Source organism: Callospermophilus lateralis, chromosome 5, assembly GCF_048772815.1.
Source record: "Callospermophilus lateralis isolate mCalLat2 chromosome 5, mCalLat2.hap1, whole genome shotgun sequence".
In the NCBI taxonomy this organism is placed as follows: domain Eukaryota; kingdom Metazoa; phylum Chordata; class Mammalia; order Rodentia; family Sciuridae; genus Callospermophilus; species Callospermophilus lateralis.
The window spans coordinates 116,530,702-116,537,528 of NC_135309.1; positions in this window are offsets into that span (position 1 = coordinate 116,530,702).

The window sequence follows — 6,827 nt, forward strand, 5'->3', positions numbered from 1 at the left end:
CTGTTCTCCCTTTTCATTGCTATTGGTTTATCTTGTGCTCATCATCTTTTTTTCCTGTACTGCTGTAATCTCCTGAGTATTATTAGCCTCTTGTCTCACCTTCCTCCAAACCACCTATGTGCTTAAAACTCTTTAATAATCCCACATTTTCTATATTAGAAAATATAAACTCCATAGTACAGCATACAATACCCTGCTCTATAGCCTGAACTACTACCAAACACTCCAATCACATCCACTTTCTTACTTTGCCCTTTCTTAGATGTTCTCAGATTAGAAAATTCTTCCATTTCATATCATTTGATAAGTTACATCCTACATCAAAATTCAGCTCACAGATTTTTCTTTGAAATATTTCTTGATTCTTTGAAACAGAATGAGTCATACTACTTTGTTACAAATTCAACACATATTTTAGCCTTGCATTTTCTAAGTCATGTTGTGTTATAGCATTTGTTTTCATGTCACCTGTTAAAATGAGCTATCTTAAAAAGGGGAACAAAAACCTCGGAGAAAGTAATGTGTATATTTACCTTTGTGTTAGTAGTTATTTATGCATGTATAAACTCAGCAACTATTTGGAATTCATGAGATCAGAAATCCACATGTAACATTTAAGACTTATGCAAAATGGTGAGTTAAGAATGTGGCTCAGAGGTAGAGCGCTCACCTAGCATGTGGGAGGCCCTGGGTTCTATCCTTAGCACCACATAAAAATAAATAAATAAAATACAGGCATTGTGTCCAACTACAACTAACAAGTGAAAAAAATTTAAAAAATAAGACACTCTTAAAAGAATACATGCAAATGATCGATAGGCTTATGAAAAAAAATAAAGGTATTTTATTTTATTGCTCAATATCATTAATCACCAGAGAATTACAAATTGAAGCCCCAGTAAGATATCACCACACATCTATTAGGATAGTTATGAAGAAAAAGACAAAAAAAAAAAATAAATGTTGGTAAAATGCAGAGGAAGGGGAACTCTCATATACTTTGGTGGGAATGTGAATTTGTGCAGTCTTTATGGAAAACCAAATGGATTTATCTCAAAAACTTAAAAATTGTACAGGGTTAGTTTGTGTTCTCTCCCTATACAGTCCCTCTTCTCCAGTGTATTTCCTATAAATTTTATTTAACAAATAACATTTGAGTGTATATTTGAACAGATGTATAATATGATGTTACGGAATATATAGAGACAGTATAAAAGTAATTATAGTGAAGCAAATTAACATATCTACATCATATCTCAGGGTTACCCTGATAATTAGGTATTATTTTTGTGGTTAAGCAGCTAAAATTTTACTTATTTGGCATGAATCCCCAATACAATACATTTTATTACCCTCTGGACCTTATTTTCATATTAGATCTCTAGGCTTCTATTAGTTTTTCATTAAAGACTGCCCCTCAGATTTGAATTTCTAGATAGTCCGATTATCTGTCTGGATTATTGTGACTCCATCTGTAATTTCTCAGGATTTTAAATCTTGTTTGTTGATTTATCCTTGAATTTTACTTTTTATTTATTTATTTATTTATTTTTTGATACTGGGGATTGAACTCGGGGACACTCAACAACTGCCGCATACCCAGTCCTATTTTGTATTTTATTTAGAAACAGGGTCTCACTGAGTTGCTTAGTGCCTCACTTTTGCTGAGGCTAGCTTTGAACTTGCAATCCTCCTGCCTCAGTCTTTTGAGCCACTGGGATTATGAGCATGCGCCATGGTGCCCAGCTGAATTTTACTTTTTAAATTCAGTCTTAAAAATAATTATTCTATAATTTTTTAACCAACATTTTTATGTCAAAATATGATGCATGTTCATTTTGACCATTTGCATAACATAAAATTACATAAATTAAAAAAAGCATTATTCTCCTCTTTCCTTCTGTCATGTCCTACCTTCCTCCCTACATGATCAAAAATAGAGAATAATTTATCTTCCATGTTTTCCTAAGCATAAGCAATTATTTGAATATATAATGATTTTCAAAATATAAATGGGACTAGTCTCTGAAAATTATTTAATAATATATTAAGCAGATGTTTACAGGTGAATAATTACAAATCAAGCTACATTATTTTTAATGTATTTATAATAGTTCATAGTATGAATATATTATCATTTCTTTAACCTTAAATTTATTTATTCTACAAATATTTATAGTGTCTGCTATGTATTAGGTTTGCTCTGGGTGCTAGGATGAAAGTGTTGAGCATAATCAGGTCAATGTTTATTGTCATGATGTTTTCTGTGTGTGCAAGAGTCAGACATTACAGACTCTCCCAGAGCACAACAGAAAATGAACACACATGAGGAGTATGCATCAGGGTAGGGAAGGTTATGTTATGCCACACCAATCACCATGGAGTAAGGTGTGCACATAGACCTCTGTTGATCTGGGTGCCTCCAGGACAACTATTTCTCTGTGGCAGCATAGTAATCTAGGCGATGTAGGCACTTTAGCATCTCCATCTTGAATTGATGCTTCAGGATTCACCACTGCAGAAGTGAACATGGAGGAATGTTCTTTGAGTCTTAAATGCTATTGTCAGTCCCTTTGAACATAGTTCACTGGTCATAGAAATCACATGAGCATGTACAGGACCCAGGGATTTGAAAAATTTTTCAATATGTTCAAGAGGGAGGAGAAGAACTATAGATATTATTAAGTATCACCTGCCCTAACATGCAAATTTACATTATGAAAGATCATAATAGTGTGACTGGAGTCAATCAGTAGGAGGTCAAGAAAGGATTTTGTAAAAATGGCTATTGAGCTGAAGTAATATGCAATCATCTACAAGGTGAAAATTGAATGAAAAAGCATTCTATGTAATAATGAGAAAATAAGGTGCACAGGAGCAGAGCATATGAACATGACTATAAGAAGTGCTCTGTCAGGGGAGCAGAGAAAGGGAATGAGTGAGGGGGAAGGGTGGCTTAAGATGGGGTTTCCAAAGCAAGACCTGTAGGACTTGCAGGCTGTGTCAGTGGGAATTATCCTGATAGCTGTGGAATTCTCTCAAGCACGTGAACTTGGATTCTGGCATGCTTAGTATTTAGACACAGTTGAATTTGCTACAGAGCAGGAAACAGATGATGGTGATAAATCTGGGAGGTAAGAGGCAAAGTGATAATCAGAAGACTCTTCTGAGTTGGGATGAGAGAATAAAGGGGCTTACTATAAGAGTTGTATTAAAAAGTCAAAGTAATTCAAGTGCTACTGATGTTTAATTAGGATGTTTTTCAATTTTCTACTCTTATGATAGTTGCTTAAAAATATCACTAACATATGTGCTTATTTATAGTGACATTTTTCAGTATGATAGGATCAAGGGAAATACTTATTGGACCAAAGAATATTCATTATTTTAATCAATACTGACACCATTTTGCTCCCCAAATGGTTGTAACAATAAGAGTTTCACCAAAAATGCATATTCATCTCTTCACCACACCTTCATAAAAATTAAAATGCTATCATTAAAAAAAAATGTTAAGTGCCACTAGCCTTCCATGTCTGGATTCTCCCTGTTGCAGTAGGCCCAAAATGACTAGTTAGGCTCTCTCACTGAGATTTCTGGAGGGCTGTTTTATGTTTTTAGTGTGTAGTTAGGGCTGGAAACTGACTGTGCTATGGTTAGTTGAGGCTAGAAACACTATAATTCAGCATATAGACTCAAGGTCATAAACATTAACTTGTGAGCATGTGCCCCACCACCACCATTATGTAATCTGTTGGCATAGTGCCTTCTTTGTTTGGTCTGCATATAAAAAGGGCTTATGGAAATGGGGGTAGGGACTAAAATGGAACTAGCTGGGAGCTGAAGCTGAAGTTGGGGGCTCCCTAATGGCTGTGGCCACCACTGAATAAAGCATGCCTTCTATCCTAATTGCATTTTTGATCTTCTTCCATCTGCTGAACCCTGAATCTTTTTCTTGGGTCAGGGCCTCCACACGTCACTACCCATAATAACTTGTAATTTTTTTTTAACCTAAATACAACTATTTGAATCAATTACCTGGTCTAAAAGGTAGACACTATGGCTTGTGTTAGTAAAATTCAGGGAAAAATACACAAATGTTGCAGTTGTGTCTTAGCTATTTAAAAAACAAACTCTCCTACAAGTCAATACTATTAAATAAAAACCCATGTATTTTGGTAAGGAACATTTTATTTTATTTGATCTTTAGCATCTTATTCACCATTCAATTACATTACTGCACATATTTGTTGCAATGAGAAGGAAAGAGTATTTTGTAATATCTTTCAATACTGCTCACAATTAGCATACATGCTGAATTAAATAATAGGTAATTAAGTACTTATAGATAAATAATAATAATAAATTTTCATATTATGTAGATAGCTTTGAAATTAATCACATAATGTTTAAGAGTGATTTAGTGATATTGAAGGATGTTTATTGGAGCTTCTATATGGATTCAGAATACATCATTATTTGTTTTATGTTAGAATGACAAAATGTGGTCTCTTGCTATGTGAAAATGTATGACTACCTTCATTTTCCAAGAATGATCTTGATTTTGATAGTGAAATGTATACATTTTGCCAAAATAATGAGTGAAAATAGATTTTGCCTTCATATGTACTTTTCCATATTACATATGAGATTAAAACATATATATATGTATATATTACCACTTAGCCTTTTCTGTTACATATGCTTCTTGTGTGTTTGCTTTACCACTTTCACACTGTGATAACTATCTTTAAAAAATCAGTCTGTGGTAGACAAATATATTTCATCCTGAGATTTCTGAAGGTCACCTTTCTCAGTCCTGGTGGTAGGGAAGAGTATCATTTTCCAGGCAGCTGAGTCCTTGCTGCTTTTATTCTTCAATTGCTAACAACTGATTCTGAATGTCATATTTTCCCTTATGATATTTTCATAGATCCCTTTTTGAGACAGATCCAGGTATTTCTGTTCATTCCAGGAAAGAAACCAAAGATATATGTGTATATATATGTGTGTGTGTGTGTGTGTGTGTGTGTGTGTGTAAAAGTGTCAGTGCAGAATAGGAAACAACACATATTCACATATTATGGAGCACTAAATATATTCTAGCAGAGGGACCACCCAGAAAGTAGAGCACCTCTGCCTCTGTCTCACGCTTTCTACCCACCTATGTCCACTTTCATTTTCCTGAATTTGTATTATTCTTTTCTGCCTATTTTTCTACACTTTCTTCCTCTGCATGAAATTCTACCCTCCTCTTATTCATGCTGTTGGTTCCAACTCAGCAATTATTTCTAGCTCAAATGTCATTTCCTCAGGAAAGTTTTATTGGGTATTCCGGTGTTATTTATATTGTCACTTAACTACCACCAATAGTTTTTCATCACATCATGACTTTTAAATTCCATAATGATTTGATTCACACCTCTATCCTTCATTATACTGCAAATGCCCTGAGGTCAGATGGTGATTGTTTTTATATATCATCTCATTCCCAAAACCAAGTATAGGCCTTAGCATCAAGCTGACCCTAAAGCCTTGTAATTGGCTTTACTTTAATATCAGATTGGGCCTGTTTCCACTGGACCTATCTGTCTGCAGTACTAAGCTTATTTGTGAGCTGCTCTGAAGCTTTTTCTGTCTATTCATCTGACTTGTCATTGAGGTTGGTTGATTTTAGTGGGATTATAATCATTTAACCTCTCCTTTTAGTATTAAAAAACTTTGTCCATTTCTAATAATTGGTTATAGTGGTTCCTTGTAGATTTGCAGTGGATACCGCTAGGATCTATGAATTGCATTAGTTTTGGGTCCTTTCAGAACAGTTAACAGGAAACCTTGTCCAGGATGATTTCTTCTTTGTGTATCTCTAAGATCTATCATAAGAATCTCTAGATGGAGCTATTTAACCTCTTCTCTTATAATCTAAAGCCATGAGAAATGAAATCAAAGGAACATGTCCATGGTATTTATTTCTGTGATTCCAGGCTACAACTTTTAGTGATTCTTTAGCTGGGTATTCCTGATCATGTGAACTGACTTATTTTCTCTTTATCTTTTTCCTTATCTTGAAAGCCAGCTATGTCAATAATGCCATATATAAGCAAAAATATTTCTTCCTTTGGTTTGAGTTAACTTACACAACTAACAATAACGTTTTAACTTTAAACCATTATTTTCCTCAGAGAATTCAGGGTACTTTTCATGACGAAAGTAGCAAGCTTTGTTTTGTGGAATGGTAGATTTAAAGAAATCTGTACTAATAAACTAGCAAAACAAAACAAAACAAAAACAAACAAACAAACAAAAAACCCCAGGAAATATGTATTAAGCAGTGAAATAATTTTGGTTTTATTTTTAATTTTCATAATGAGCCAGCTAAGTTTCAGTGGCAGAAAAATATTTTTAAACAATAATGATTAGTCAATCTTTGTAGATATATATAGTATCTATCTTTAGATAGATCTATGTACATCTAATAAATCTATAATCCTATTTATATATCTTAATTCTTACTATATCCTAAGTTCTTTATCCATATTGTCATTTAATCCTCAATATAAGTCTGTTTTTATGTAGTTACATGTAAGTTGAACAAGAAACAAGCAGTACTATTTATGTTGAGGATACACAAAGTATAAATTTTAGTTGACATACTGAATCTTCACTATTGGTTAAATTCCATATTTTATCATATATACCAGTTCAAATTTTTCTTTAGTGAAATATTACAGTGACTTTAAGCTTTTCTTTCTGAATAGTGAGATCCTGGAAGGGAGAAACTGTGTCCTGGTTATAGCATATCTCTATGTAGAACTGTTTAATCCAAT